Source organism: Homarus americanus, unplaced genomic scaffold (assembly GCF_018991925.1).
Source record: "Homarus americanus isolate GMGI-L3 unplaced genomic scaffold, GMGI_Hamer_2.0 scaffold55047, whole genome shotgun sequence".
NCBI lineage: Eukaryota > Metazoa > Arthropoda > Malacostraca > Decapoda > Nephropidae > Homarus > Homarus americanus.
This window is the reverse complement of record NW_024724199.1, coordinates 55,260-80,143: the sequence shown is the minus strand read 5'-3', so window position 1 is coordinate 80,143 and position 24,884 is coordinate 55,260.

Here is a 24,884-nt window from a genome sequence, read left to right as displayed (position 1 = left end):
CCTCCTCCTCCTCCTCCTCCTCCACCCTCCTCCACCGCTGCCCCCCTCCCCTTCCCCCTCACCCATTATGCCTCTGATTCTTATTTAATGTTGACTCTACTCAGTGTAAGAGTCGAGGAATACTGGGCAGTTAAAAGTCAGGGGAAATAAACTGGTGAAAGTTGCCTTGACTCGTTTATTCGCCATCAGAGTTCTAGGGGGCGGGGGGTGGGGTGGGGGGTGTGAGTGGAGGGTTGATAGACCGGCGGGGAGGAGCTGTGATTACCTGAGGTGCGTCCCATGTGGCGTGAATCAAACCGAAATGGTGAGGAAACAGGAAGCATCAAGGTTATTCCCCTCCCCCTCTCTCCCCCCTTCCATCTCTCTCATTCACTCTCACGCCAGTAGGCTCACACGTAAACATGGACATAATAGAACGTGGGCAGAATGGGAGAGTATGAATGAGTTGTGTTGTGTTGGCGGGCGTCCAGGTAGTGTAGTGTATTATACCTGGTCGTGGGGAGGGGAGTCTCCTGTGCGTCACCTGGAGATACTTACTGTGTTCAAAGAGTCCAGCAGCCTCCCGGTACAAGAGGTGAGGAATGTTTGACACGTTCCCTTCCTCCTTATCCCCCCTCTTTATTTATTTATTTTTCTGCCAGTCGACCCTTTAATGTGTTGGGTCCGGAACTTAAAGAAGTGTTTCAAGAGATGGATCTAAGCGCTTCTCAGGCTGGAGGGAGTCGTGAGCTAGTGTGTGATGACGTGCCAGATGTTGGGTGTGGGTCGTGGGGAGAAGAGTGGGGAGGCAGGGGTGATAAGTTATAGTGGGAAGCGAAAAGTGAGTGTGAGGTGTTTTTTTTAAGTACAAGGTTATATAATGGTATTTGTTATTGGTGAAATATTGAGTGTGAAAAGGAAAGCATTACATCTAGTCACGTTATCCCAAAAGCCAGAACTGTCTAAATGAATTATTGTTAGAAAGACGAACTCCCCGAAGCCAGAGGAGAATCTTTTATTAGATTTGTCCAATTTTAATCCACTTCAATATTCCCTGCAAACATTTCTTTATCATCAGGTAATTATAATATGATATTTACTTCCAGAGAATCTACCCGTGTGTGTTATATTTATCGTTGTGAAACATGTACCACTACTAAATATTGCCATGATAAAAATAGGATGCGGTGTGTTAACTCTTTGAGTCCTAGAGGATTAAAACATCGTCTTCAAAGGGTTAAAGCATCGTCCTCAAAGGGTTAAAACATCGTCTTCAAAGGGTTAAAATGATTCACTGTGATGAGATTTCAATGGAAGCTCCCCTATGCCGTATTGACAATGGTAGCACAAGTGGCTGTAGTGTTTGGGAGGGGAGGGTGCGCGAAGTCGTTTGTTAGGAGAATGAATGAGTTGTTAGTTTAACGGCAGGTGGAAGATAGTGTGGTTTGGTCGTGGGGTGGAGGAGAGGGGGAAGGGAAGGTGGAAGTTGTTGATGGTGATGATAGTGGTGGTGGAGAGTGGAACTGAGGGAGGAGGAAATTGGTGGTGGTGATGAGAGGATGTTATACAAGAGTAAAAGGAAGGAGGGGAATGAATAATTGAGGGAGAGTTGAGGAGAAGATAAGGAATGAAAATTGAAATGCAATAATATGAATATAAAGAGTGAGAAACAAGGGTTAAGTGAGAAGGGAAAGGGAAATACCATAGGGTAGTAGAAGAATGTAATAGAGGAGAAAGGTAAAAAGATAAAAGTATGGAGGAGGTCAAGAAAATAGGGATGGGGAGAAGGAAGATAAACAGGGATGAGAATTTCCGGAGAGAGACGTCGTGGGCACTCCTCCTCTTGGCACAGGAAGATGTATTTTCCTCTTAAAGTCTTCACTGCCGTTGTCTAGTAATTTTGATTTGATTTTTCGTGTGTTTCCTTTGGCCATTTCGATAAGAACGGCGAGTGGTAACCGAACTCACTCACTTACACACACACACACACACACACACACACACGCACACACTCACTCACTCACTCACTCACTCACTCACTCACTCACTTACTTACTCACTCACTCACTCTATAAGATGAATCAGAGATGAGAATTTATGGAAAAGAAAAAATCATCAAAAACCTTCACTACAGATGCTAGAATTCATCATATTTACCACAACAAACAACAAAGATCAACATTTCCTGGCTGTGGTAGAGAGGACCTTCCTGTCCCCATCCTCACTTGCCTTCTTCCCTGTAAAAAAAGTAAGATTAAGGGAGGATATAAATGATAATTACAGTGAGCCGAGAAGGAGGTGTGGGGAGGAAGGGAAGAGGAAAGAATGAAGAGAGAAAGGGGTGTGGAAGGGTCTTGAGAGACAGAGAGAGAGGGGATGTAAGGTGGAGAAACGAAGGAGGAATGAAGTTAGGAAGGATGCAGTTTTGTAAAAGGAGGAAACTGACGTAGGTGTGAAAGATGACAGATACGAAGAAAGGAAGTGAAAAGAGGTGATGAAGAACGGCACAGAAGAAAAGATGGAAGGAGAGACCAGGAGCGAACTCGTAACAATGGTTTTAAATTAGACAAATTTAGATTTAGGCGTGAAATAGGTAAACACTGGTTTGCAAACAGAGTAGTGGATGAATGGAACAAGTTACCAAATATCATCATTAACTCGAATACACTGGATAGCCTCAAACATAGGTTGGATGCTTATATGAGCAATAGGGGTTGGGTATAAACGGGACTGCCCAGTATGGGTCAATAGGCCCGCTGCAGTTTCCTCCATTCTTATGTTCTTATTGTGTATATGTATGTATATATAAAAAAATAAAAAACAACTAAAAAAAAAAATAATAAATAAATAAAATAAATAAATATTAAAGTGATAACCGTGGCAACATTATGAGATGTTCTTATTACCACCATGTTATTGTAGTATTCCAGATGATACTAAATGTTACATAATACTTCCTTGAGATAAATGTATAGTATATATCAGGTGCCTCAAAGAGAGCTCAGTTTCTCAACTGGCTCAGCCATGTTAATATTGTTATTATTATCCACTCTGTATCTGTATTTTTCTGGCTAAATAAACAGTTTCAATTCAATTCAATAAGAGGAGAAACTTGTACAGGTGATGTTGATGTTCAGTAGAGATATTGAGCAATACCTGAGATGTTCCTTGATGTGTCTATCATTAAGAATCATCACCTGTACGGGATGAACCTTATGGGATATTTCTCAAAATCGTCCGCACCAGTTTTATGTACACTCGCACCAAAAAGTATCGGTGCAGGGTGAGATGGACGACTTCCGAAACGATACGTAGACAGTGACTGATATTTCGGGAAGGTTGGTAAGTGTATCCTCATAACCCACCCCCCCCCCCCACTAGGTGTTGCCATATGGCTGACAATCAGTGTTTGCTTCCTCTTTTCGGTCTCGGTGAACGTGGGTATAAAACAGAGGCAATATGAAGCAGTAGAGATCTACACAGGAAATTATTATCAAAGGGCCCGTAAAATTTTAAATTTTGATCACACAATGTTCAGTATACAATGACATTATGAAACGGATCAATATAAGAACATAAGAACATAAGAATGGAGGAAACTGCAGTGGGCCTATTGGCCCATACTGGGCAGTCCCGTTTACACCCAACCCCTATTGCTCATATAAGCATCCAACCGATGTTTGAAGCTATCCAGCGTATTCGAGTTAATGATGATATTTGGTAACTTGTTCCTTCATCCACTACTCTGTTTCCAAACCAGTGTTTACCTATTTCGCGCCTAAATCTAAATTTGTCTAACTTAAAACCATTGTTACGAGTTCACTCCTGGTTGGATAGTTTGAGTACCTTTGTAATGTCCCCTTTGTTTAGCCCTGACTTCCATTTATACACCTCTATCAGGTCGCCCCTCGCTCTACGTCTCTCGAGAGTGCAAATTAAGATGCTTTAACCTGTCTCTATACTCAAGGTTCCTAATGCCGGGATTAGTCTTGTCATTCTCCTCTGAATTCTTTCCAAGGATTCTATATCCATTCTGTAATACGGTGACCAGAACTGAACTGCGTAATCCAGGTGTGGTCTCACAAGCGCAAGATACAGTTTTAGGATGACCTCGCTAGTCTTGTAACTAACACTCCTTTGTATGAACCCAAGTACTTTATTAGCCTTGTTACAAGCAAAAACACATTGTTTACTTGGCTTAAGGTTCCTACTTATCATTACTCCTAAATCTCTCTCGCAGTCGGATTTCTCTATGGCATCGTTATTCATCTGGTATCTGGTTTCCCTGTTTACACCTCCTATACTGAGTACTTTACATTTGTCCACATTGAATTTCATCTGCCATTTATCAGACCATTCGAAAAATTTGTTTAGATCTTCCTGTAGTTTTGCGGAGTCCTCGTCAGATTTAATTACACGTCCTATTTTAGTGTCATCAGCAAATTTACTTATGTTGCTGTCTATGCCGATGTCTATATCGTTTATGTATATAATAAATAATAATGGTCCAAGTACTGAGCCTTGGGGAACTCCACTAGTGACGTTGCTCCAATGGGACTTAGTTCCGTTAATGCTCACTCGCTGTTTCCTGTCCTGTAACCACGCCCGAATCCATTTAAGGATATTACCTTTGATACCATGTGCTTCTACCTTTCTCATTAGTCTTTTGTGGGGGACTCTGTCGAAGGCTTTTTAAAATCGAGATATACCACATCATAATTGTGCCCCTCGTCCACCGATATGTGTGTGCTTCTATATTGATATTTGTGAGATTCGAAACGTGTGGAATGAGACAGACGAAATATATCTCCATACATCAACGGTCGCAACTCAGCAGGATTACAGGGTTGCCAACATACGGCTGGAAGAACTCGCCTTTCCCAATACCTATCATCACTGGTCTCAAATTGTTCACACTACAGTATGCACCGATACTTTTTGTTGTGAGTGTACGTAGCGATACAACCCAGACCCACTTACGACCCGGAACTGGTACTCGAATTAGACTAAAATACGTGTTTTAGTTGGGTTGGGTTAGGTTAGGGGCAGCGAGACCTTCAGGTATATGAAAAAACAATTAACTTCATATGTAGGAAATTCTGTCTTGTGTGATTTTGTTTCAAGCTGCGAATTAATATTTATTTTTAATATTGATATAACACGTGTTACGAAACCCGATTAATAATAAAAAGAATATTAATTTATGTGAGCTGGTGCAGGTAATATTCATGTTTAAGAGCAGATGAGCTGTATTGTTGACGACAGGAAATTATTTTATTCCCTACGTTTAAAATAAAATTGAGATGAGGATTTGTATTTATTTGTTATTTTATTTTATTTTTTTTGTGGGAGAGGTCATATAAAGCATTGTAATAGTGAAGTAAAATTTAGCAGTATTCACCCGGAAACTGTGCCCGGTGTAGCCTCGTTAGTATCAGCACAAATAATATGATAACCATCGTGATTTTTATTCTTTCAGTCTGGGTCAAATACTAATAAGTGTACTGTACTTATCACAGGTGTACCAGGCTTCAGTAATCATCATAGCTATCCATCTCCTGTCGTGTGTATGTCTGTCTGTCTCACAATATTTTCCCGACACCAGGAAAGGGAAAGCTAAAAAAAAAATATTGATATTTCAGAACAAAATAACACCCTGTAAAAATGAACAATATAAGTTTGAAAATATACCCTTGTATATACCATGGACGATATAACACGGGAATATATGTGTTCAGGAGGAGTGACATATTGGCTATTAAACTTCACAGACAACAGGGTGAGGGATAGTTCACCTATGCATCATATTAATGGCCAGGGTGACTCAAATTTACGCTGTGATGGCATTTTAATATCGGCTTTAGGTATAACTCACACAGGGGATAGCGTTAACACCCAAGTTTAACGGATAGATATTGTCAGGTGTAAGACAGTGATATAATACTCTAATGTCTCTCTCTTGAATATGTGTGTGTGTGTGTGTGTGTTCATCCTCGTCTCACCTCCTTTCTCCTCCTCTTCCATGATCTTCCGTATCTCTTCCTCCTCCCTCTCCACAAGGCCTCTCCATGTCCAAGAAACTCGCCCCCATCCCATCCCATTCCCCTCCTTTCCTCTATCTTCCCTACTACTCATTTCCCCCTCCCCCTCCTTCCCATTCATTCTCACCCTCTCCTCCTCCCACCCACACTCTCATACACACAGCCGTCGTCAGCACGAAGGAGTTGCCAAGTTAGGTGTTGGCAGCTATAGTAATGGCTGAGGAAGATCGTTACCTAAATTACGGCTTTGTTTGGCACTTGTTAATGGGGGCACTCCTCCTGGAAGGGTGTGTGTGTGTGTGTGTGTGTGTGTGTGTGTGTGTGTGTGTGTGTGTGTGTGTGTGTGTGTGTGTGTGTGTGTGTGTGTGTGTGTGTGTGTGTGTGTGTGTGTGTGTGTGTGTGTGTGTGTGTGTGTGTGTGTGTGTGTGTGTGTGTGTGTGTGTGTGTGTGTGTGTGTGTGTGTGTGTGTGTGTGTGTGTGTGTGTGTGTGTGTGTGTGTGTGTGTGTGTGTGTGTGTGTGTGTGTGTGTGTGTGTGTGTGTGTGTGTGTGTGTGTGTGTGTGTGTGTGTGTGTGTGTGTGTGTGTGTGTGTGTGTGTGTGTGTGTGTGTGTGTGTGTGTGTGTGTGTGTGTGTGTGTGTGTGTGTGTGTGTGTGTGTGTGTGTGTGTGTGTGTGTGTGTGTGTGTGTGTGTGTGTGTGTGTGTGTGTGTGTGTGTGTGTGTGTGTGTGTGTGTGTGTGTGTGTGTGTGTGTGTGTGTGTGCGTGCGTGCGTGCGTGCGTGCGTGCGTGCGTGCGTGCGTGTGTTACCTCTTGGGGATCGATTGTTCTTGTAAGCTGTTGGGTTACTATGTTGCCGATCCTTCCCCCCGCCTCCTAATCTAGAAATGCTGTTGTTTGGGAAGAAAAATCACAGCAAAGTTATTAAAGTTGGGTTAAGTTAGATTACAATATGAGGATTTTATTTAATTTTTTTCTTATTATGTAGTTCGAGATTTGAGAGAAAATATTCTCAGCCCATTGTTACCTGGAAGAGATAATGTTCTTCTCTATTTTATCATCATCATTCTTTTTCTTTCCTTCGTAACCTGTTTCTACTTCTCACCTCTCAATTTTTTTATTCCCCTTTCTTAATCTTAAATTTTTTCACCATTCTTTTTTTCTCTTCATCTTTTTATTTTACTTTCTTCTCTTCCGTTCTTCTACCTCCCCCCCCCCACACACAAAAAAGGTTTAATAATTTGACGAATGAAGAGAGAAAAAAGTGATGATAAATATAATTAATTACGTCTAAGTGAAAAATGTCATTCATGTGTCTTATTTCATGCTTGAGTTATCAGTGTTTAATCATTGACAACATGGCGACAGGCTCTCAGGAGATATGAATTATTACATTATATTTGTTAATATTTCCCGCTATCACTCGGTTTTAGGTCACATGGGTCGTCTTTGTGACATCCAACGTGACTTGATCGATGGGGGTTTGGTTAGGATATGTTTGAGGCTCACACAAGACCATCTCGTGTGTGTGTGTGTGTGTGTGTGTTTTATAAAAAGATCCCTGTTATCATGATAAAAGCTCTTAGTTATAATGCTGTTGTATATATTCATCGAACCAGCGACCTTTCTGACTGGGTACGAGTGTTGTATCCACTTAGCTCCTACAACATCTACTAATAGTAATTGTGTATTATAATCTGACTCATTCCTACGTACTTTATCTGGCATAAGCATATATTAATTCCGGGTGTAGACTTAAGTGCAGCTAGCAGTGTGCGTGTGTTGGCTGACTCATTACAGGTGTAGATAGTACATTGCCGCGTGATATAATGTTTTAATTGAAAAGCGTGTTATCTGTTTTACAAGTATATGCTGTAATTTAGCAAGTGGCTAGGAGTTATGGTGTACAGTAAACTATGAAAGTATATATTTATTAAGGTTAAAAGGTATAGTTTTTTTATAGTTTTTTGCAAGAATTTAATTACAGCGGGTAAGTAATGGAATTAGTGATAATGAGGAAAAAGTGTTTAATGAATCTGGTGTAATAAAAGTTTCAGACATTCCGCCAAAAGTTCAGTGCTTGAGCGGGTCAAGGGGTCACCACCACACCACGTCAAGGCTCAATCTCTTTAAAAGTTGGCAGCCCAAGTTTTCCCATAACTGGTGGTGGGAAGACCCCCTTAAACAACACAACAGACCAACACAGAGGATGACCAAAATTATATCGAAAATCTTACTGAAACTCAAATTTTTAACGCGGTCTCTTAATTCATTTTTGTTGATAAAGAAAGAAATATTTGGATCTTAGAGCGAATGAAAAGAAGAAAGTGTGTGATGTAGTTGTCCCAGCCATTGTAATATACTAGAGATCGTGTTTTCTTTCTCGTCTTAGCCATGGATGCTTTTAAGGCGGCAACGAGATACAACTTCATTTCAAGGCAGGTGCTGTACGCTTATAACCACCCCTGTTATTGAGCCCCAGGAAAGATGTAACTCACGCTTATAACATTGGTAACTTACACTACAATGTAACCCAAATTGTCATTGTAATGTAACCCCTTATTTAATGTGGCTTGCTATTTCTTGCTATATGGAAATTTGGTGTAGTGAGTAAGAGGTAGATAACAAAAATAAACATGGAGGTTGGGGCCTTTTAAATAACCAAAAGACCTTAATTATATCTCTTATTTAAGGACTATTCTGTTCTGATGTACCCGTTACCTGTTGGAGGACAAATAGGAAAAACTGTACCTGGTGAAAATTGGTTTATCTTACTAATGAGAAGTTGTGGTTTTATTTTCTTATTTGATTTAAGTCGTAAAGGAAGGAATATTTTGTTAATTTTGGTTATTGGATCCGATTTGTATATGTAAATTGTACGATTAATATACGAAATTACTTAAAATATACGTGTGTGTGTGTGTGTGTGTGTGTGTGTGTAATAATAATAATAATAATTAACGGTTTATTGAAAGAGCATGGCAGCCGGAAGGCTGAAAATATACAATTACATAATTGGGGAACATAACATAAGAAAATAAGGAGTCTGCAATAGGCCGGTTGGCCTGTGCATGGCAGCTCCTGTCGAGAGTTACTACCACTCTCTATCATCCATGAATCTATCTATCCTCCTTTTGAAACTTTCCAGAGTTCCAGCACTTACTACAAAGTTGCTAAGCTTGTTCCACTCGTCCACCACCCTATTTGTGAACCAGTTTCTTCCTATCTCCCTCCTAAACCTAAACTTATCCAACTTGAATCCGTTGCTCCGAGTCCTATCCTGCTCGGATATTATAAGAACTTCTATCTATATCCCCTTTATTGATTCCTTTCACCCACTCAAATACTTTATCATATCTCCCCGCACTCTTCGTCTTTCTAGGGAATGCAAGTTAAGTTTCTTTAACCTATCCTGATATGGAAGGTTTCTAAGTCCCGGAATCATTTTTGTCATTCTTCGCTGCACCGACTCTAGTGAATTTATATCCATTCTATAATAGGGGCACCAGAACTGAACCGCAGGGGTGAGGTCATAGATGACACAGCAATTGATCATGATTATAATATATTCACTAGTATACTACATAAAGCACAAGACACATAATATACCATACAGAAAAATTAGGTCAAATAAGAATGAGCCAAGGTGGATGACCAGAAAACTTAAACATGACATAGGAATAAAGAAAGGAATGTATAAGAAATTAAAGGGAGGGAAGGAGCAGCTCAGAAACAGGTATAATGAACTATCTAGGAATGTTAAGAAAAATGTAAGGAAAGCAAAGAGAGACTATGAAGTCAAAATAGCAGGAGAATTCAAGGCGAATCCCAAGGGATTTTTCCAGGTATATAGAACAAAAGTCAAAGACAAAGTTGGGCCTTTAAAGTCAGGGAGGGGAGAAGTGATAAATGGCAGTGAAGAAATAAGCAAAGCATTGAACAACTACTACTTATCAGTTTTCACAGAAGAAATTCGCGAGGAAATTCCAGAGATGGAACTGATATTTAGGGGAAAGGAAGAAGAGAAATTAAAGAATATCACTATCAGAAAAGAGGATGTTCTTAAGAGGATAAATAAACTAAAGAAGACAAAATCCCCAGGGCCGGACGAAATTTTCCCTCGAGTCTTGAAAGAGTGTAGGGAACAGATTAGCGGACCCCTTGTAAATTTATTTACAAAATCATTAGACACAGGAGTTGTGCCAGACATGTGGAAACAGGCAAATGTAGTACCCATATTCAAAAAGGGAGACAGAGCATCAGCGCCAAATTACCGGCCGATCAGTTTGACGTCAGTAGTGGGGAAATTTCTTGAATCAATTATAGCAGATAGCATCCGATCGCATCTAGAGAAAAGCAAATTAATCTACGACTCGCAACATGGGTTTACAAAGGGAAAATCTTGTCTAACAAATCTGCTGACTTTTTTAGGAAAGTCTTCGAGGTAGTAGATAATGACGAAAATTACGATGTTATTTACTTAGACTTTAGCAAAGCATTTGACAGGGTACCGCATCAGAGGTTTCTGAGAAAAATTAAGGCTCGTGGTATCGAGGGGAAGTTTTAAATTGGATAAAATCATGGCTCACCGATAGAACGCAGAGGGTCAGCGTAGATGGTGTTAAATCTGAGTGGGGCCATGTAACCAGTGGGGTTCCCCAGGGGTCAGTACTAGGCCCACTCTTGTTCATAATCTACATAAACTATCTAGATACTGGGATCAGCAGTGACATAAGCAAGTTTGCGGATGACACCAAAATAGGGCGGCAGATTAATTCAGGGCAGGATGCAAATGCATTACAGGAGGATCTAAATAAACTGCAGGGGTGGTCTGAAAAATGGCAAATGAAATTCAACACCAGCAAGTGCAGCATACTTAATATTGGAAGAACAAATACTGACAATGTATACAGCCTTGACAACATCAACCTAGAGAAGTCGACTTGTGAAAGAGACCTAGGGGTACTTGTAAGCCCGGACCTACGGCCTAGAAAACAGTGCGTTAATGTTTGAAATAAGGCAAACAGAGTATTGGGTTTTATATCTAGAAGTGTAAGTAATAAGAGTGCAGAGGTCTTATTGCAACTATATCTTGCGCTAGTCAGGCCGCCCCTCGATTATGCGGTTCAGTTCTGGTGCCCTTATTATAGAATGGATATCAATTCACTAGAGTCGGTGCAGCGAAGAATGACGAAAATGATTCCGGGACTTAGAAACCTTCCATATCAGGATAGGTTAAAGAAACTTAACTTGCATTCCCTAGAAAGATGAAGAGTGCGGGGAGATATGATTGAAGTATTTAAGTGGGTGAAAGGAATCAATAAAGGGGATATAGTTAAAGTTCTTATAATATCCGAGCAGGATAGGACTCGGAACAACGAATTTAAGTTGGATAACTTTAGGTTTAGGGGGGAGATAGGAAGAAACTGGTTCACAAATAGGGTGGTGGACGAGTGGAACAAGCTTACCAACTTTGTAGTAAGTGCGGGAACTCTGGAAAGTTTCAAAAGGAGGCTAGATAGATTCATGGATGATAGAAAGTGGTAGTAACTCTCGACAGGAGCTGCCATGCACAGGCCAACCGGCCTATTGCAGACTCCTTATTTACTTTTGTTCTTAATTTACAGAGAGAGAGTGAATCCTCGACTAAGCTTGGGTCAGAATAGTGATGTAACGTATGTGAGTTATTGTATTTGAAACATTGAAGCCAAAACTCACCTGTGTGTTGGCCTTACGTAAAATGACTCACAAAACCTCTGTAGTAATTTAAAACTCTTATGACGGCCACTTATTACCCATCAGATATGTGGTATATTGATCTGATACTGTAATGCAATATATAGTTTATTATCTTTTGTTGTGATAAATATACTGTACTGGCATGCTGGAGTAACCATATTTATAGCTTAACGTCATGTGTGTGTGTGTTGACCAGGTGACATAGCACAGAAGCCTTGGATCTGGAGGAGTTATGGTCTTGGTGTGGTGACGTAAAATATTGACCGTGATTGAAATTATTGAGGAAGGAAGAGGTCAATATTTTCCAGGTTTACATTGAGTAATATAAACTGCCATAAGAGGATTAATCTTACATTTGCTTTACCGCTGTGTCATCGTTTAGGGTCTTTAACCATTGTTCACTATGCTACTGTTTCTATACCAGATAACATTATGTTAGAAAACAAAATAATGATTGTATTTCGGTGTCATGATGACTGCGTTTAATCTATCAGCACCAAATAGGAATTAAAGGGTTTGTTCACCCATTTTTGAACGTATGTGAACAAAATAAGAGGAATGAATATCTCGGCTGATTGGGTATTACGAGCAAGCAGAAGGATTACACATTTAAACTGGGTGTGTTGATATAAGCCAGGTATAACACACCATCAGTTCTCTCTAGTTAACCCTGGCTTGTTGTGGGGTCATGGGTGTTTGGTCTCGTCTCTTTCTCTCTCTGTTTTGATTTTGTGTTTTGTTTTGATGTTTCTGGCCGTTGTAATGTTTTAATGAATGAAATCCTGTGTCAGTCATGTTCTGGCAGGCAGGGTTGACCTTGACTCCTGGGCTGTGTGTGTGTATCATTTTTGTAAAGGTCAGAAGGTCATGTGTGTGTGTGTCGACTCATGCCTGACCAGTGACAAACACACATTGAATGATTACAGTTTAATTGTTATAACTGCGATGGTTTGTCTGTTTGTTTGTCATTTAAGTGCATTCATAACCACGGCCTCACAAGGTAACTCATTCACAAATACAAAAACCTTATTCAGAATTACAGAGTATTCTATTTCTCGTGAAGGCAGTTGTCCTCATACTCTCACTTTGTCTGTGCAGTCTTACCCTGATTCTTTATGCATGACTCAAATTTTCATGGAGGGACAATATTCAGATTTATGTTTGATAAGAATCGTATAGGAGTTCAGACAGTCAAAGGAATGCAGTTTTGATTTAATTTAATATATATATATATATATATATATATATATATATATATATATATATATATATATATATATATATATATATATATATATATATATATATATATATATATATATATATATATATATATATATATATATAAGAACGTGGATAAGATAAATCTTGATAAAATCACACGGGAAAAGGGAAACAACGGAGCACCTTAGCTTTCGTCTTGATTCAAGACATCTTCAGATGTCTTGAATAAAGACGAAAGCTAAGCTCCGTTGTTTCCCATTTTCCCGTGTGATTTTATCAATATATATATATATATATATATATATATACTTCATTTTTAGTCCATATAACACGCGGACTTTGAACATATAATCAACGACCTCACCAGCAAGGAATCGAACCCTCGACCTACTGGGTGGGACTAGGGAACGCTTACCGGCTAGGCCACAAGGACACTAAAAGCAGTTCTAGACTCTGTTATATTTCACACAAAGCCTGTTCATCGAGCTGATGGCGCCGTGAACCTCATTGGGAAACTGCCCGTGCCTCTTATGTGGTGTCAGTAGCATTTTACCGAATCCAGCTGGTATGAAACGCGAGGTACATATATATACTTCATTTGTAGTCCATATAACACGCGGACTTTGAACATATAATCAACGACCTCACCAGCAAGGAATCGAACCCTCGACCTACTGGGTGTACCTCGCGTTTCATACCAGCTGGATTCGGTAAAATGCTACTGACACCACATAAGAGGCACGGGCAGTTTCCCAATGAGGTTCACGGCATAATTTTGTAATTAAGAAGATTTGTGATCAGGTAGAAGGCCGGGTCATGACCCTCTGACCTGACTACCAACCGTTGCGGTGCTTTTTAAAGATTAGTAGAGTCATTACCTAATACCTGACCATTGTGGACCTGATCTCACCCTCCTCTGTATATATACACCTTGTTTTGTACTTCTCCTTAGTCTGTACTCACCCCTGAAGATGTGAATTACACGAAAGCGCTTGGGAACTTCGTGTTTTCTTCTTTCCTTGTGGTTATCAGCATATATATATATATATATATATATATATATATATATATATATATATATATATATATATATATATATATATATATATATATATATATATATATATATATATATGTATATATATATATATATATATATATATATATATATATATATATATATATATATATATATATATATATATATATACTACATATATATATATATATATATATATATATATATATATATATATATATATATATATATATATATGCTGACACAGGAAAGAAAAACACAGTTCAAACAAGGTGTGTATACAGAGGAGGGTGTCAGGTCATCAGTCTTTAGTCAGGTCAGAGGGTAAGGTGACCCAACCTTCTCACCTGCTTACAAATCTTCTTAATTACAAAATTGTCCAGTTTGTACATGCCATTACTCAAATTCATGTTCAATGCTTCGGTATGTTTAATGAGATTAGATTCTATGATGTTCCTACTGTCAATTGAATTACAAGGTAATATTGAGGAGGCATTATCCCAGTCATTGCAATGTTTGTTATCCCTCAAATGAAAAAACAGAGCATTGGATTCCTGGCCTGTCCTAACACTATATTTATGTTGTTTAAGTCTAGTTACAAGATCTTTACCTGTTTGACCTAAGTAAAACATATTACATTCCTTGCAAGGAACTTTATAAATGCAACCAATTGTGTTGTTGGGGGAGTTCTTGATTAATATTTGTTTAACAGTGCATGAGTTTTTAAATGCCACATTGACGTTCCAGGTTTTGAGAGAAATTTTTGTGAACTTCGTGTTTTCTTCTTTCCTTGTGGTTATCAGCATATACCTAGATCACGCGCACCTACAGTGATTTATACATCAACATGGATTTCTTTACCAGCCACTTGAGAAATGTGATCCAAATCATATGTGAAGGTGATTTATGATAACAATATCCACAGACATGTGATTTATTAGTCCGTGTTATTTATTAGACCGCGTGATTTATTAAGAGTAACGTTGGTGATTATAATGTAATTGAGGCTCACAATGATTTTTTGTTTTGTTTTTTAAATAGGACTAAAGTTTCTCTTTCGTGGATGATGTCATGTTGTTCGACCCAAGTGTAATTGAGTATCAGAGTGTGTGTAGGAAGGTGTACCGCTGGCCCTTAAGTCATACTGGTTCTGTGGGGGCTGCTACACACACACACACACACACACACACACACACACACACACACACACACACACACACACAGTGTTTAAGTCAGTGAGAACAACTCAACAGTAACAGTCGTACCCAAGTTAACCTTCACACAGTGAGGTCCCAGGTACCCAGTGATAACGGCCCGTGATAACCAGCGATGTGTTAATCCGTCTACGATAGGAAGGCCTGGGACCAAACCTCACTCATATAACACCATCTGTGAGGGAATTACTACACCACATGTCCCTCATAACACCATATGTGAGGGAATTGCTACACCACGTCAAGTCCCTCATCACACCATCTGTGAGGGAATTACTACACCACGTGAGGACCCTCATAACACCATCTGTGAAGGAATTACTACACCACGTGAGGCCCCCTCATAACACCATCTGTGAGGGAATTACCACACCACGTCAGGTCCCTAATAACACCATCTGTGAGGGAATTACTACACCACGTGAGGACCCTCATAACACCATCTGTGAGGTAATTACACCACGTGAGGTCCCCATAACACCATCTGTGAGGGAATTACTACACCACGTGGTCCCTCATAACACCATCTGTGAGGGAATTACTACACCACGTCAGGTCCCTCATAACACCATCTGTGAGGGAATTACTACACCACGTGAGGACCCTCATAACACCATCTGTGAGGTAATTACACCACGTGAGGTCCCCCATAACACCATCTGTGAGGGAATTACTACACCACGTGGTCCCTCATAACACCATCTGCGAGGGAATTACTACACCACGTCAGGTCCCTCATAACACCATCTGAGGGAAGGAAACACTACATCACGTGAGGTCCCTCCTAACACCATCTGGGAGGGAGTTACTACACTACGTGTTTGCTGTTCAACACGTACAATCCTACATTAATCTGTATGTTCACTGTATGTTCCTTCACCTTTCTCTAATGAAGGCTTTTGTTAAACCACCAATGTATGTAATAAGTCATTTATGTCCAATGTATATTTTCAGCCTTCGGGCTGCACAACTTTTTCAATAAACCGTTAATTATTATTATTATTATTATTATTACACACACACACAGTCAAGGGTTCGATCATGGCCGTACAAACTCATAGTAACTGCATTTGACGCTGCTGTGGACCATAAACCTGTTGTTTCGTCCATGTCTGGGTGACGGTTTGTCTAGGTTAGTAGTGATGAAAAGTCTTGTTGTTGTTGGTAAGCTGAGTGACCCGGGCTGAAAGTGCCACACCCTTCTCTCGCCTCTTGCAGTATTTACAAGTGTATACACGTCATTCTCCCTCCTACCCCTTCACACCAACTGCAGTGTTCACGACCCTCATGCCTCACACCTCATCCCTGGCACATGACACCCCCTCACGCCTGCCTCACCCCTGGCTCATGTCACCCCTAGCTCATGTCGCCCCTCACTCCTTACCCCCTCACCCCAGCTCATGACACTTCTATTACGTCACACCCTACCACATGTCAGTCTAACACACACACACACACATACATATAACAATATCTATCACACACATGCCAGTCTTATTTACATTCTACCACACATACACCAGTCTATCTAGCACAGTCTTATCTCCACTCAGTCTTACTCCCGCACACACCTCGGTCTTTCCCTCTCACACGTCAGTTATAAATGTTGTTGGTGAGGGGAGTGATTGAAGAAAAGGGAGAGGGGATTTATGGGTGTTGGAGGTAGAGAGAGGGTGGAGAAGGGTTTTAAGAGGTCAGGCAGGAGCTGGCGAGTATGGACGTAAAGTCTCTTCGTTGTGAATTTCAATTCGCTGGTTGTGGCACATTTCATATTATATCTTCCAGGCTAGTTGTCGTTTATTGTTGTCGTGTTTGATGTTTATTTTTCCCGATTGTATGTGAAGGTTTTACTGCCAGCTGTGTTTATTGATGTTTATACTTGGTCTTGTGTTGGTAACTATGATGTGAGGTGAACCAGTGTTGCCAGGCGTTGTCACCTCCTTGATTGAATGTTTCCATCAACCTGTGCGTGTGTGTATACCTCTCAGCCTGCAGCTTGTATCGACTGACTTGTCAAACATGTTGCCAGCAGCTGAACCTTTCATTGCTATGTGAATTAATGTTTGTTTTTTAATCATACGGTATTGTTGGGAGTGTACAGAGTGGTTGTGGTGGTAGTGACTTGTTGATAGATTGTGGTTGTGGTAGTAGGTGTTTTGGTAGAGACGTTGATGGATAGTGGTGTTTGTAGTAGGTGCTGGTGGATAGTGATTGCGGTGGTAGGTGATAGTTGTTGTTGTGGTAAGTAGTGGGAGAGACGTGTTTTCATATCGCTTGATACTATCGCAAACTTGAGATTGTGTTGGTAAAAGTTTGGTGTGGGGAAAGTGGCCTAATGGACGTGAATATTAATATAATGGTGATAAGAATAACTATGAATTTTATGATAACGTAGGCAGTAATGGAGTTAATTAATAGTGGTGATAATGTTGATTGTCGTGGTGGTGGTGGTTGTTGTGGTGATAGTGGTTATGGTGGTGGTGGTGGTTGTGATAAGAGACAGAGAAAGAGAGAGATTGACTAACAGGACTGATAGTTATTGAGAGAGAGAGAGAGAGAGAGAGAGAGAGAGAGCTTGATAATCTGGGAGTTGTTGGGGGGAGGTGGCTGTATCGCTGCACGGAATCACACTTGAGACTCCCTGACACACATTGATTCCCATCCCGTGCACTCGAGTTGCACACTCACCCTAGCATTTACCTCGTCACGTTCCCCTCACCATGATGATCACCTTCGAGTGTCTAACGTCATCAAAAAACCCCAAATAAGGTTTTTGTTATATTAAAAGAAAAGAAAAGTGGGTCAGACGTGTACATACGGCAGGATATTTTGCTGTGTTGCAATTTTACTTACACACACACACACACACACACACACACACACACACACACACACACACACACACACACACCAGACTTCAGTAGTATACGTGAAATCACTAGACAAAGTGTTCATTAACATATGTAAGCCCTTGTGAAAGGATAAGGTCACAGAAAGGTCAGAGGTCAACACTGCCCACAGTGACACACTTGCAACAGTCCAGAAATGTTGATGAAATTTCAGTTGAATATGTATGATGATGATCAGAGTGTACAATACCTGCCTGTGTCGAAGGTCATGGTCACTGCTGTAGTTTAAATATTTCCCAGGTAGTAACTCTTATATAGATACAGGTATTTTAACTCTACAGGATCAGAAGCATAAATCATCACTTAGTTTAATGTAGAAACGTCCCAGTCTCTCTGACACAGGTAAAGGTCACAGGAAGGTCATATGTCACACCATAGTCTAGCTAGAGGATAACTAGTGTATCGGTCAAGTACATTTTAAAAGAAGTGTCCAGAGAACAACTTTGTTTTCAAGGTCACACGTGATGGTGCAGGTGAATGCCTTTTATTTTTTTCTTGAAAATCTCATCAATCTTTGACTCGCAATTGTTTGAAATTCATATATTTCCGTCTTGAAGAAATCAAGGCTTATCTACACCCCCTTTCAGTGCCTTTTGGGCGTAAGTTCATGTTTTGCTTTCTAAGACCAATATTTCGCGTTACTCCATAGTTTATGAGAAAAAAATGGTGAAAATTTTAACCCTATTGCATTTTTTGATTGTAAGGAATTTTTTTTACAATTTTTATCTTCAGTTTCTCTGAGAACTCGTTCGACAATGCGACACATTTCTTGGAAGAAAAACGCGAACTTTTGTGAAAAGTTGCTCCTCAATATTTGTCTGAGTGTCTGTACTCTCAGCTTGTCGTCATGAAGGTTTGCCAGTTGGTGCATTTTTATGAGACTCTTTACAGAGCCCAAACCATTTCCATCTCTGGCGTTATTTTCTTCATTCGTTTTCTCTTTTATAAATGTACTTTCTTCGCCGAAGGCTTTAGGAAGACCTCTTATATTTTTTCAAACAATTTTATTCTTTAAGGGATTATCTTCATTTAATTTTTAATATTATATGACCGGGATTGAGCATTAAAGATGACCTGACTCCAAAGTTTAACCCGAGCTCAGTGGAACCTCGGAGGATGACATGACTAGATCAGATAGTCTCAGCAGTACTAATCCCAATGTTCTGAGACTTGGAAAATATGACCAACTTTTCACACTTGCCAGATGATTCTGGTGTCATTGTACAGGGGTACCTAGTGACAGCACTAGGATCCCGCTTCCTCTATCAAGGAATAAACAATTGAAATTGAATTGACAAAGTTATGGGTACACGGTGGGTGGTCGATCATAGGAGAGATGCTTATAAAAAGAAACAGTGACTTATGCGGCAATATTGGTTACTTAAGTTAATAGAGAAGAAGTCTATAAGACTGTTCATCATAATAGTGTCATGATTCTTTGCGTAATTTATTAAACGGAAAAAGGTAATAAATATTGACAGTTCTTTTCCCGGTTAATTTGATCTCAATTAGTCACTTCAAAGGCATTTTCCATTGCCTTTGCCCAAGCTAATTATCGATGATAGTACAGCATTATTTAACACTTGATTTCGCAGTATCCACAGTATCTGGCAATGTTAACTTAACACACGCACACACACATAGAGAGAGAGAGAGAGAGAGAGAGAGAGAGAGAGAGAGAGAGCTGACTATTCAACATAAATAGGTGGTTGGGTGTGATGTTACATATAATTGCGTAATACTGTACATGGTAAGTCTTTCATTACATGTTATAATACTTCACAGCGGATAGATGGATGGATGAACCAGGTTTTCTCTCTAGCTTTGACCTCTGACCTCTGGGTGAGAAGTGAAGTGGTGTTTAACCTTTGTTATTTTCCCCTCCACAGGTGAGTAATGAGGAATTAACCCCGTAGCAACTCCAGCTCGGCGGACATGTAAGTTGTGACTCTATTATTATTATTATTATTATACACTGTTAGAATCAGGTGAAGGTATTGAAGGAGGAGGAGGAGGAGGAGGTTGGAGGTGAAGGGAGGACCTCAAGGCACACTACGGCAATAAATCACCGTAGTTGCTGTGAAATGTCTGGGAATAACGGTACCTACAGCCTCACCCGAGCGTATTTTAGGTTAAGTGATTTATTTATCCTCTGTGTTCTTTCATCTCGTTTTGGTTTCAGTCATCACCATCAAAGGTTTCGTAAGGCGTTCGTTCGACAGGTAGTGAGGATATAGTGTATATTCAGGTTTGTTTATATCACTGGAATAGGTTAAGCTAAGCTCTCGGCGTCTAGCGTGTATAAGCTGTTGAAGAGCCAGACCAGGTTCAGCGGCTTCCGGGAGTTTATGGTTATTAAAACACGTTAGCTTGAGTCTCCTCTCCGGTACAGCCTGCCTCCGAGGTATGTGTGTTATGTATTGTTTAACTTAGAAATTCTGTTACCTTTACGGTGTTTTGTTGCTCGTAAATATTGTGAAGCTACCAACGTTTGGAAGGATGTAGTAGTGGATTTTAATTGGCCTGACAGTCAGTATCGTATATGACTGGGAGTTTGAAGTGGCAAAGAGGCGGAAACTTTGTATATGGAACTTACTCCTCAGGACCAGGTTTAAAAAAAATGTATATTGAATCTTCATGACAATAGTAAAGGTCGTCACTAAAATTAATATTCATTGTAGAGTAGATTATTAATATTTTGTCTTTTTTTAATACGTAGATGGTTTGTTGACAAAGATGAATAGGTGGAAGGAAGAAGTGAATGGACGCAGGAGAGGGAGGAGAAGGGAGTGGATTCACAAGAGGACGGAGGGAGGTAATGGCCACGGGAGACGTAGAAGGGAGAAGGAGGTCGTGGGTATATAGGTTTGCCAGGGAACCCTCAAGTAAGCTTTAGCGGAAAATTGGACGTCGGGGATGCATGCCTAAGCTTTTCTATACGCCCGTGAGAGTTATTTTGGGGAGGCGGAGGTGATAGTGTGGGAGGTGGCGAGTGAGTTTAAAGTGAGGAGACCCAGAGAGGCTTGTAATGCTCTCTCTCTCTCTCTCTCTCTCTCTCTCTCTCTCTCTCTCTCTCTCTCTCTCTCTCTCTCTCTCTCTCTCTCTCTCTCTCTCTCTCTCTCTCTCTCTCTCTCTCTCTCTCTCCTCTCTCTCTCTCTCTCTCTCTCTCTCTCTCTCTCTCTCTCTCTCTCTCTCTCTCTCTCTCTCTCTCTCTCTCTCTCTCTCTCTCTCTCTCTCTCTCTCTCTCTCTCTCTCTCTCTCTCTCTCTCTCTCTCTCTCTCTCTGTAGATTAAGGACTGATGGATTCTGGGTAATTTTACGTGGATTTTCATATTTTAAATTATCCTAGAAAATTGGTTTTGCTTAGTGTTAATTTGGTACACAGAAAAATCCCGACTGTTGCTTAATAACGTCATGTTTGTAATCCTCGCGGGAGTGGGATTTAGCGATGTATACATAAGTAATTCAGTTATATTTGGTATAGACCAGTTTAAATGTTCGAAAAATTATGGATTAAGTGTAAATAATCACTATATAGAAATCCCTAAGTAAACAGAGCCAGAAATGTAAACAAAGGAGGGACATACACACTAGACTGACCTTGAGATTCCTGACGGTTCAATGGCAATGTTGACTTGTATTTACCTGCCTGCTGGTGAAGGTAAACAGGTATTAAATATTGTTGAAATTAAATTTATCATGCATGTTATAGGTAGGTATGTGTGTGTGTGTGTGTAAATTTCGAAGTTGGGTGCGGGACGGTCGTGAAGTGTGTCTGGCCTTGTACGTCAGTGTTTAGTGTATTATAAGAGCGTGTTCAAGTGCGTGTAGGGACGTGGTGGTGTGTGTGACCACGACCTGGCGGTGGGGGCGTCAACACCGCCTCTCCCAGGGTAGCGTGACAATCTCTGGTTCTCTGAGATTAGTACATTAAATTTTTCCTGGTAACACGAAGTCCGTTAACACATCCACTGCTCACACTTAAACTGCGACACACTGGTGGTGATTATGGTCGGGTGTAAATTGTTCTCGGATTTCACTGAAGATAGACAAGTTCTTTGCAATTTTAACTTTGCTTTGAAGTTGTTGTGCAGTGATTTAGGGGAGAAGAATCGGTAATGCGATGATTGATCACCAAAGAATAGACAAGTGAGGGAACGTGGTGTGAGAGGTGGTGATAGTGTGGGAGACCAGGTGACGAAAGGAGCCCTTGCCCCACCCCACAGGTGTGAGGGAGGCAGGGAATGACACAGGCGGGTGAAACCATTTTGCCAGCACTCATCTATCGCCGCCGCCTGTCACCACGTGCAAAAATATAGATGCAAAAATGTGTTGGTAAAAGTGGGAGCTGTTTTCATTCTTGTTATATTTTGAAGGCCTTCAATCACCTCATGTATTCTCTAAATTTTTTGTTGATTTCATAATGTTGCGGAGCTCGCTTGTCATTTTACAACCCTCTGAAATATTCGTTCGTTATTTCTGATACTAAAAAATCAAGAAAAAAAGATGCAGCCAGTCGCTTCCTGACATCGTCTTCGTTAACTTGTCAAGTGATCCCAAGTTTTTAGAAACGCCATTTTGTCGTGATGAATATAGAATAAAAATTAGTTTTTCTTTTACAAAATATTCATTAGTGTGTTGAACTGAACCTGCTTGTTTAATGAAGTTTTTACCAGGCTAAGCAGCAGGTAGGCTGCCGTATTCCAATCTTTGTGTTTTTCCCTTTATTCAATATTTTTCGAGCTGTATGTACTTTGAGTTAAAAATTCCGGCCCGCTCTCACTAAGTGCTCCATCGTGCACCCCCGGCTCGTGTGTGCCAACCACTCAACCCTAACCCAGTTGGTGGGCAATTTATGGTCACCCACATTTTAACTATTTGTTGCTATTTGAACGCCTTTGTTTCCTCCTTTACGCGGTGCTGCCAGGCTTATGGTCCTCCCTTGCCCTAAACGTGAAAATGTGAATTAGATCTCGTAGGCGGTGTGGTCATAGAAACATAAAACCGTAATGCTGTATAGTTGTCAAGGAGACTAATGGTATGCTGATGTGGTAAACTGGTGAGATAAACTAACAATAAACTGGCGTGGGAGCATCAGACTGGAAGGGCAAGATGTAAATCAGGAGGCAGAGGGGAGGAGAAGGAGAAAGAGGCTGACACAAGACTAATGATGTTGTGGGTTTGGCAGTCTGCAGAAATCATCGTGGACTTTACAATATTGACATGCCTATATACTTATGCAGGGGCAGTGTCGTAGTGTCAGCCCCATATTACTCCTACTTTGTCGCGTCTAATACCTCACCTTTGGCACGATGGCATTACCGTAATCTACTTCAGGTATCATCATAAAGTTGCGTTCCTCTGGTTCTCCGTTTCACCCTCAGTAGTAATAGAATTAAGATCATTGGAGAGAGGATAAATACACGTCCTTATGCGTTTAGTGGTGATTTCCTCCTGTGGTAAATAAAGGGTTTAATTGACATGTGTTCAAAGGTGTAGCTGTTTCATTGATTTTCTTCTTTAGTTTATTGATATTTGTGAAGTTTAGAGGATTGGTGATGGAAGAAAATGTCAGGGTCTTGTATTGGTGGAAATAGGAGAAAATGATAACAGGAAAGTGAATGAAGGAGAAAATGATAGCAGGAAAGTGAATGAAGGAGAAAATGATAACAGGAAAGTGAATGAGGCTAAAAAAAATAAAGTGGCGTTCAATTTTAGTGTGTAGTCACTTTGTTCACTATTTTATGCCGTCATTAATGCAGTGTACGTTTAAATCATTTTATGGTTGTTTTCGCTCTTATTATCTCTTGGTTAACATTTTGTGATGGACTCAGCCGTGTGACTGTCGCCTTATACGTGTGTGTGTCCGTCCGTAAGATGCGCTGTAGTGTGGCCTGAATTCCTCCCACTAGTTGCCGGTTCTGCTAATTGAGTCTTTGATGACACCGACTTACAGGGGAATTGCGACCCGTTAGAGGGAAGTGCCGTATGGTAAGGGCCAGTGCCACTTGATGCCGTGTGTGTGTGTGTGTGTGTGTGTGTGTGTGTGTGTGTGTGTGTGTGTGTGTGTGTGTGTGTGTGTGTGTGTGTGTGTGTGTGTGTGTGTGTGTGTGTGTGTCCAATACCCTGATGCCGTATGCTAAGGGCCAGTGCCGCTTGGTAAGTAGACTTTGCTATATCAGACAAAGGGAGTGCCATATATGAGAAATGACCAGTGCCTCTTGGTAAATGGAAGTACTGTTCTGTTATATAAAGACGAGTGCCAGATGATAGAGGGCAGTGCCACTCAGTAAATGGGATTGGCTAAAGAGGACTGCCTGGCTTTTAAGGTAGCGTGTTGTTGGATAAACGTGAGTGCCATTTATTATAAGGGAATGACATCGTGCAACCGAGCGAGTGCCGTGCATTAAAGATAAACTCTCTCTCTCTCTCTCTCTCTCTCTCTCTCTCTCTCTCTCTTTTCTATGGTCACGGAGAACCTTACTTCCCTGCGGTCAGCTTTATACCGTCATTAATAAAGAAATGTTCAAAAGATTCCTTACATGCAGGACAGCCCTTTGTGTTGGTGTTTAGAATTATAGAATTAACCCGAACTGAAAAAAAAATCCTTTCATTTATCCCAGTGTGATCTTTTCAAATATATGAGATCGTTATTATTAATAGCTTCATATTTATTTCAATTAATTCACGGATATAGATGGTGGTTCCAATTGAAGGTACACGGCCTGATCTCGTTACGGAGG